The sequence below is a fragment of the Priapulus caudatus genome, unplaced genomic scaffold (genome assembly GCF_000485595.1).
Source record: "Priapulus caudatus unplaced genomic scaffold, Priapulus_caudatus-5.0.1 Scaffold117, whole genome shotgun sequence".
In the NCBI taxonomy this organism is placed as follows: domain Eukaryota; kingdom Metazoa; phylum Priapulida; class Priapulimorpha; order Priapulimorphida; family Priapulidae; genus Priapulus; species Priapulus caudatus.
In genome coordinates this window covers 322529-332356 of record NW_014577178.1, presented here as the reverse complement: position 1 = coordinate 332356, position 9828 = coordinate 322529, and the positions used below count along the sequence as shown (strand labels likewise).

The 9828-nt window shown below is 44.6% G+C and overlaps 1 long non-coding RNA gene across 1 annotated transcript in view; it reads left to right on the top strand.

The window, feature by feature from the left end:
• The window catches only part of LOC106805554, a 15103-nt gene that overhangs the window by 2341 nt on the left and 2934 nt on the right, over positions 1-9828 (top strand). Inside the window, exons 3-4 of the long non-coding RNA XR_001393443.1 lie at positions 6657-6700; positions 6962-7116. This is a non-coding gene — a long non-coding RNA (uncharacterized LOC106805554). The remainder of the gene's footprint in view (positions 1-6656; positions 6701-6961; positions 7117-9828) is intronic.

Here is a 9828-nt window from a genome sequence, read left to right as displayed (position 1 = left end):
CTCCTCCTCTCTCTCTCTCTCTCTCTATGTGTGTGTGTGTGTGTGTGTGTGTGTGTGTTTGCGTGCGTGCGTGTGTGTGTGTGTGTGTGTGTGTGTGTGTGTGCGCGCGCGCACGCGCGTGCGTGCGTGCGTGCGTGCGTCTGTCTGTCGGTCTCTCATTCTTTCTGTCTTTCTTTCTGTCTTTCTTTCTGTCTGACTGCCTGTCTGGCTGTCTGTCTGTCTGGCCGTCTGGCCGTCCGTCCGTCCGTCCGTCCGTCCGTCCCTCCGTTCGTCCGCCCGTCCGCCTGCCTGCCTGCCTGCCTGCCTGTCTGCTTGCCTGTCTGTCTGTTTGTTTGTTTGTCTATCTGTTTGTCTTCTAAGGCACTATGCTAACTTTATGATAAGGAGGGTACTAAGGCCTTTGCTATCTCACGTATGCATGTAGGATATTATCATGTATTTAGTGTTCTTTTGCAACGGTGGGGATTTTTCGCTATACGTTATATTCGCTGTTATATTAATTTTGTGCTTAATATATATGATATATATATAATGCGGAAACATAGTAGAGTAAAGAGATTAAAGTATTTTTTGCTGCAAAACAGAGATATAAGAATCGCTTGGGACTATTTTTTGTTTTAAAATCATTCGTCTGCTGTGCAAACCCGCATAACTCACGCGGTCATCAAAAATATGCCCAACGAAAACTTAATCTAATATTGGGTTCAACAAAACAATCGCAATCAGTGCTATAGTTTCCGTCCAGTCCCACACACATTAAGCAAACATGCTCTCCTATGCCAACAAACAGTTATAATCTTTATGCCTCTAGGAACGAAATTTAGCCAACTCGCCGACTGTACTTCATTTGCTACAATAGCGTCGGCGAGTTTTCCCGTCGCAGCTGCGCATGCCCCGTCGGCATTGTATGCACACTGTATGCAACCGGTCATGAAATCGTGACGCACATATCATCGCGCTACTGCTAGCCAGCCGCGAGTGCAATGGCGACTTTCGTTGGATGCTTGATTAACATGATAATGTTGCAGACCGTGGTGCGGTTATGCAGCGGCCCATTCCGAAACACGGTCTCTTGAAACCCGGCGCAGCGCCGACTATGTGCATGAAAGTGACCCACTGGAGAAAAAAATCCTACTCGAGTCGTGTGGCAGCGATTAGTTTCAACCGTTGAATGGCTTTGATGAATGTTCTTCTCGCATCGTCCGATCGCAAACGATGATTGATATCGAACTTATAAAATTGCGACTATTCAATAAATACTAGGCATATACATTGCATGACTGCGCCTATTGTAGTGCGAGGAATTCATCAACGCTTTTGTCGTGTCTCACAAAGCGCTCTTATATGCGCCTTTATGTGGATAACGCTCTACTTCAGCTTATGTGCAGTACGAGATTCTATGACGATGTCTCGAACTCAGCGTACTACACATAAAACATAAATGCCAAAGCAAAACCTGCTCTTCATGCCATACATCGTGCGGGCATAAAGTAGATAATACTGCAGTGCGTCCTTGTATTTCTAGATGGCGCTGCATCGCTGTTACATGTTTACATGCTATTCCGTAGAGTATATAGTTATAGTTGTACTCTTCGCTGCTTGTGTCTCGATCGGCGGCAAACGACCGCGGCCCTTCCCTCGCTGGTGATGGCCATAAATCGTTGTACAGAGCTTTCACACTCTGTGCAGCACCAGACGCTATTACATAGCTCGACGCTACCCCCATATCAACCCACGCCTATTGCCTGGCACCCACGCCACCCTAGTCGTACGCTGTCTCACGCCACTCTAGCTGTGCTTTACCCGACGTCATCATATCTGTATGGTACTCCATACCTCCTTTGCTTACACCAACACACTTACGCCACCCTAACCGTTCGCCAACCCACGTCGCCTTAACTGTACGCCACCCCACACCACCCTAGCTGTACGCTACCCCACATCACCCTAGATGTACACTATACTCCACACCACCCTAGCTGTAACTATACGGTACCCCACGCCACCCTAGCTGTACGCTACCCCACTTCACTCTAGTTGTACGCTACCCCACACCACCCTAGCTGTACACTATGGCTACAGCCCTATAGACTGAAGGTCCGATAGACCGAAGGCCCGATAGACCGAAGGGTTATTCGAATACGCAGTGGCTACACGTCCGGAATCGGTCGCCTAGCCTCCAGGCTACGCATCCGGACATCCACTGATGCCGTATTCGAACGTGCATATGCCGCACATCCACCGATGCCACTATAAACCCTAACCTTAACCCTAACCCTAACTCTAACCATAACCATAACCCTAACCCTAACCCTAACCCTAACCCTATCCCTAACCCTGACCCTGACCCTGACCCTGACCCTGACCCTGACCCTGACCCTGACCCTGACCCTGACCCTGACCCTGACCCTGACCCTGCCCTAACCCTAACCCTAACTCTAACCCTAACCCTTTGCAATATTCGGTATATTGGACCTTCGGTCTATCGGACCTTTGGTCTATAGGGATGACCCCCGCCACTCTAGTTGTGCAATACCCCAACCCACCCAAGTTGTGCGCCACCCCACGCCACCCTAGCTGTACGCTACCCTCACCCGTGCACCATACGCCACCACGGTACCTCACGCCACCCTATCTTGTTGACACCCCATAGCTCCATAAATTGTGCCACAACTCACAATTCTAGGGGTACTTCACTCGTCCCACTAGTTTTATGTAATCCTTGGCCACGCTATCTGTGCGTCACGTGACGTTACATCGTCTGTGCGCTACCACACGGCACCCTAGATGTGCGCCATCATACACCACCATGTCTATAAGTTACCGTATCACACTCAGGCTGGTCGCTACCCTACGATACCCTAGCTGCGTGGTACGTTAGAAATTTAGACTACCGCTCAGAAAGTAATGTTGATTTTTAATGCAATGTTGATTTTTAATGCAATGTTAAACCCCACAATTTGCTTCTCCTAGCCGGAAACAAGAGAGAATGCTTGATAGAAAAAAACTGCGCCAGCTGTGCGCGCGTGTGTGCGTGCGCGCGTGCGTGAGTGCGTGCGTGTGCTTGTCTGTATTGTGCGTGTGTGAGGATACGAGTTGCGGTTGTATCACGGCGTTCAGTTCCTCTAAGACACAACTATATGGGCCCTGTATGAGTTAATCGAGTTATTTCATGTTGGAACACATCTCGTCGCTGGATTACGTCACTAACTGTACATACACAATGCTGTGTTGCGTGGAATATTTTAATACATTAATCCGAGTAAATCCACGTTTTAATAAGTCACTAGGTAGCTAAATCCTCCGAGAATAACTGGGTATATCACTTTAATTTGCAGCATTGATGTGAGTCACTGTCCTGTGACTCCTGTCATAAATAAAACTCTGACATCATATATAATCCTTTCGTTGCGTGTTCTTATTATTCGCATTAATGTCGCATGTCGAATTGCAACCTGTGTAAATTCGCTGCAGAAATCGTTATCCGACTGTTTGTGCACGCACATGCGTATTTCTCTCGACGTGTCAGGAATTTACCGCTGCGTCAGTTATATATGTGCTCTTCACTGATTTGTTAGACGATAGCTTTTTGCGTTTCACTCCGCACAAGGGCAACGTTGTTAAATCGACTTCTTATAAAATATGTGCAGTATGATTATAATAATGGCTTACCGGCTACCATTATATTTAACGTTCACGTCATAACGTATTCATGATCGGTGCAATCTGTAACTGACTATAATGCTTCCCGGGAGAAGAAATGCATTGAACTTGATGAATGTGTTCGCGCGACGTCCTAATTAAACCGTTGTACATACATGCATGCTAAACCCGCTCTATCAAGTTTCAACTCTATGATCATCTATATAAATGAAAACACTAGCAAACGTGCACACGCTCTGATGAAGAAGTATACACGCGGGCATGTAGCGTTTAGCTTGATCGTCATTTACTGTCGCCAGTTGTCAACAAAACCACCACCACATGTCGAGCATGTCTATGTCTTTTGTCTGTAAATGCCTGCATACAGTCGATTGAAGAACCTTGAGTACAAAAACACGGAAGAAGCCTTTCGGTAACGTAACCGCGCGTATATATACAACCAATATCTACTATCATAGCGTACGAACCGTACGATAGCAGACGAAGATGTGGTGCGTTACACACAGCGTTGCCGGTGTACAATATTGCACTATATGCAGCTTTTTGTATGGCCAATTTAAAATTGTAATGGACACGATCAGGAACGAATATATTTCTTCGGGTGTACAGCGGTGCCACACTCGCAGTAGCATCGATAAAATCCCGTTGCTCTGTGTACGCGATATTGCGTTAGCGCGGCCCTGAACCGATCCGTTGCAATATTATAAAACCCGCAACTCGATTACCAACGAGTTTTATTTGCTGCCCGCTCCGCAAGCTATACATCGCATATCTCGTCTCACGCGTTTTCATCTGCGCCTATCTTACAATAGCTCTCATCCAGCCAGCCCGCGCGTCCCGCGAGCGAAACCTGCGAGAAATCGATATGCAAATGAAGGAGCAGTTTAGTTCGTGAGTCAGCGCTGCGGCACATGCCCCGCGTACAGCAAGCAGAGTGTGGCCACAGAAGCCTGATTGAGCCCGCCGAAGTCATGCCGTATCGATTTATTCTCCCCCCCCCGTCCCCAGAGCGGTCGGCACTCGCGTAGTACGTTACTGCCCCCTCTATCTCTCTCGCGCGCTCGCATGCGCGCGCTCATTCTACCCATCTTTTTGTCCTGTTTTAGACATCCACGCGTTGTGTGCGCGCGTGTGTGTGCGCGTACGTCTGTGTGTGTGCGTGCGTGCGTGGGTGTGTGCACAAATTTAATAGTAGGTCTCAGGGGAGAGATAGTGAATATAGAAATAAATTGTGGCTATAGAAATCAGTTAACCCTAACCCTAACCCTAACCCTATCCCTAATTCTAAAATAAAACAAAATTAGCCAAAAATAATAAAAAATAAAATAAATAAGAGACAAAATTAGCCAATCAGAGCCGTCCCCTAGCGGATCACTATCTCTCCCCTGTGCAAAATTCCAAATTTAATGCGTGTTGATCTCTGCTGGCGTTCTCGACACCGCGATTCATCCTCTTCTCTCGCCAACGTCTCTCTCGTCGTACATCTCGCTCTTGTCTCTCTGCACTGGCGATATCCTTGCCGTGTCTGCAGAAAAAAAGCCATGCGCGGTAATCGCGTGATATGCAACGGCAACACGACCGCGTCGCGCCGCGTCGAAATTCACCCCACCGGCATGCTGTAAACATACACTCGGATATGTTTCTTCTCGGTCATCGCGGTAATGTCTCGGGTATTCCCGCTACTTCGGTTCGGATCGTCTCTCCCCGTCGATTCTGCCGCGTATTTGCTACTGCTTATTTGCGTTATTTGCGTATTTACGACGCGTCACGAAACTGTGCGTGTGGTTGAACTTTGCCAACACTTGCCATCGCGCGCGCGTGACTTGACAGAGCGCGGTGCGAGCGACCGTGATCACGGTGCACTCCGGGTGCTCTCATGCATGCGCGGCTGTATCGGGCAGCGCTACGACCAAGCCGGTACCGTAGACTCTGTCGACCTAGTTGTGAACCCTTGTCCCCTCCCGGCTCACACACTTCACTCGAATTGCGCCGCAATTTGCATTGCTCGGTAATTAGGGGGTTCGACTCATCTTACACTAAATGACACGGATCGTCGGCAAGGCAATTTGTTCACGAGAAGATATCTGTTAGTATAATACGCTAACTCGGGCAAGATAGACTGCGGTATATCACATAAAAGGGTGTCCTGAGTTCCCGTTTATGTATGATGATTTTTATTGCACAATTCATCATAATTATGATAGACAAGTAGAAAGGCGTAATGCATGTTGAGCACGCGGCCGCTTAGGTCTAGTCATATTTCCGTGTCTAATTATATCGGTATATGTCATGCGTAGGCTTACACGTACCCTTCGTGCGCAATATTCACAGATATCCATGTTCAACGTTTGTGTTATGTGCGTGGAAACATAGCTTATTGCTTGTTTTATGCGAAAACAATTCCAGCAAAATAGACGTAGAAATTGAAATAGCGGATTGCCTTATTTCATGTGATAGCTATTCGTACAATAGATTTTATATGATTTGGTAGACTTCATTTTGTGGCTATGTATTCATGTAACTACTAACGTAGAACCGTGTACTTACTGTAGCACTTTGTCAATAGATAATTAGTTTCATGGTTTACTTGAACATTGGCCCGCCGCACCGATGAGACGTGTACTCATGATTGTGACCGTGACGTTGCCCGCATTTTTGAACTGATGGCGACAGGTACAGAAACCTTTCCTCCATTTGTATACCCACTGACCTACATCACGCTGGTTACGCGGTACGGTATACGCCACCTGGGCAAAGAACAAGACTAATGCTGCCTTTTATAACTTCACTGAGTTATTGTGCCTTGAACAGAGCAAACATGGTACGTGCGAGTGTTAGCAGCAAAACTTGACATCACGACGTTATATAGCCTACAGTGCGCGTGCGTAGCCGCACAGCAAAGGTTGAACATCAGCATGATTCCTCGCTGTGACTGGTAAGAATGTATGCGTGTGATCTATAGCTGTTCTCGCCGACACCCGTGCATTTTCCAGATCCGACGCAGAAGAAATTCGAGACATACCTGCGCAACGACAAGGTACGCGGTTATCATTGGGCGGCGTACACCAATAATATATAAGGCGGTTTATAATCGCAATAAAAGTTCACAGTATAGCCATGCGTGTTTGCTTGCCTGCATGCTGCTATTGGGGCGGTTCACTGTGAGGCAATCACGTTTCGAAACGCCATGGGTGTGCGTGTATATGGCATCGGGCTGTGGATGTACGTGTAATATTGTTCATCCGTATAGTGTCTGTACGTATTCTACTGTGACCTACAGCTATATCTATATACGCAGTGTTATGAGAGAAATGGAAGATTTCGCGAATGCGAGTACAAGGTTTGCTGCTTGAGCGCTTCAACTGCCTACGAAGAGGGGCGGCGAAAGTACGCACGGCGTCTACTGTATAAGTAGCAACTTGGAAACTCGCGCTCCGCAGGAAAAAAAAACAGGTACACTCTTATTGTCGTGGGAGAGTATGAGTAAGTACGTTTGAAAGCGTTTGCTATAAAAGAAAAAAAAAGATAGAGATTAGTCTTGCAATGTAACGCTACGCATCGCAGAACACGCAAGAAGCAACCCCCGAGCGAGCTTCCTCTATGTTGGATTATAACATGGGTTCGAATTGCTTCATGTTATGTCTATATTTATATTTATATTTATATTTATATTATATTGTATTGTACTTTTACCTCATGTTAGGTTTACACATTACGATGCACGCGATTTCTTCGTAATCGCTGTGTCGCTCAGTGGCCTGCGAATTATACTGTTCTATCTATTGCCGTTATATGTTGTAGAACACTGGTTATTCTGATAATACATTTATTTATACCATACTAAGCAGATTGCTTTCTCAAACCATATGAAAGGTTTATTGATGCATGCATGTTTTCATAATTTAATCAATAGCCGGCTTAATAATTCCACACGACGCAATGTCCAAATTAAATTGTCTAAAACTTTTCGGCCGTTTTTTTAGTTAAAAATTTAATATTGGCAAAAACACGGCGTACCTTTTGTCGAATATAAAAATATCAAGCTATGTATGCGACGCGATCTTATTATGTTCGTACATTTATTCGTTATTTTTCTGAGGCATGCGCATACACCTATTGAATGATATCGATATAATATTGGGTTCCTCACCAATAGTCTTACAGGTAACATATAATAAAAAAAATAGTGACCTGCTTCGGTTTCGAAATTTATATGCTGTCCGTATAATAATAATAATAATAATAATAATAATAATAAGAATAATAAGAATAATAAGAATAATAATATGTAGTGATAATAGTAGTGGCAGATGCAGAGATAGAGGTAGATAAAGGTAGCGGAAGAGGTAGACGTAGAAGTAAGGATAATGTGGACTCTCGCTAACCCCTACACTGTCAATCGTGCAACTGTTGGCGATTGCTGGTTCTCGTAGTAGCTATAAGTGCCGTATCTTACCATACAGTTGAAATCATTGCAGTTGCAGGCCTGTGACGGTACATACTTCTATGTCCCCGCCCAGTTACCTGTTGCGTCTGGGTAAGGACAGTGCGTGGACAGAGGTGGTAGGAGGAACGCTGAAATTAATGAAATGTCAAGATGGTTCGGCTGAAAGATACAAAAATTAAATGAAAGTGTCAATGACACTGTAGCTCACCTTGGGTGTGATAGAAGAGGGAGGGGGATATACAAAGCAAAAGTATATATGGGAGAACTCCCATTATATGACATATGTCCCATTATATACTCTTGATAATGATATATGCATAAGTTTTGATGCGAAAATAAATGTTTCAGATCTGAAAGTCTGAAATCTTGACGAGAGATGGCGCTACGCCTAAATGATCGGTATTTTGGTTTTCGAATATCGCATAAATAAAAAGAATAAAATATTCCAGTCAAATCACTGTAACGAAGAATCTAAAACATAATATTACACGTATATAGATATGCTTGTAGAGTTGTTAACCAGTTAGACGAAATAATCGTAATAGGACGTTGTCATCTGTCTCCCATAGGAGTAACAACTGTTTTGGGGCTAGCCTTACACATTCACATACCAAAATTTAACAAAATCGAATGAATTTAGATGGCCATTTTTATTTTTGCCAAAAAGTGGGCGTTGCTCGAAAGTAGGTCGACTGGCGTTCTTCAAAATAAGACATTCAAATCTCGCCCATAGGAGTAACAACTGTATGCAATTTGAAACATGTGGGTCAAACGGTTCTTGGGTTATCGTTGACCGTAGGCAGACACTGAAATGCATAGTGAAATTGCCGAAATCTACCTAATTTGCATAATTAAAAAAATATCAAAACCCCCTGTGAAATGTTTTGGGGCCAGTCCTTATTCATTCACTACTAGAAATGAGCAAAATCCGTTGAACCTGAACTGACTTATGGCCATTTCCATTTTTGCCAAAAAGTGGACGTGGCTCGAAAGTAGGTCGACTGGCGTGCTCCAAAATAGGACGTTCAAACCTCTCCCATAGGAGTAACAACTGCATGCAATTTGAAACATGTGGGTCAAACGGTTCTTGAGCTATCGTTGACCGTAGGCAGACACTGAAATGCATAGTGACATTGCCAAAATCTACCTCATTTGCATAATAATAATAAAAAATCAAAACCTGTGTGATATGTTTTGGGGCCAGTCCTCATTCATTCATATACCAGAAATGAGCAAAATCTATTGAACCTGAACTGACTTATGGCCATTTCTATTTTTGCCAAAAAGTGGACGTGGCTCGAATGTACGTCGACTTGCGTGCTCCAAAATAGGACGTTCAAACCTCTACCTATGGGGCGCCATGTGGGACAAAACTCAATTTTGTCTAACAAAACTCAATTCTGTCTCACAAAACTCACTTTTGTGCACACAACTCAATTCTGTCTCACAAAAGTCAATTTTGTGAACACAAAACTCAATACTGTCAATCCTGTCCCACAAAACTCAATCCTGTCCCACAAAACTCAATTTTGTGAACACAAAACTCAATTCTGTCAATCCTGTCCCACAAAACTCAATCCTGTCCCACAAAACTCAATTTTGTGAACACAAAACTCAATTCTGTCAATCCTGTCCCACAAAACTCAATCCTGTCCCACAAAACTCAATTTTGTGAACACAAAACTCAATTCTGTCAATCCTGTCCCACAAAACTCAAT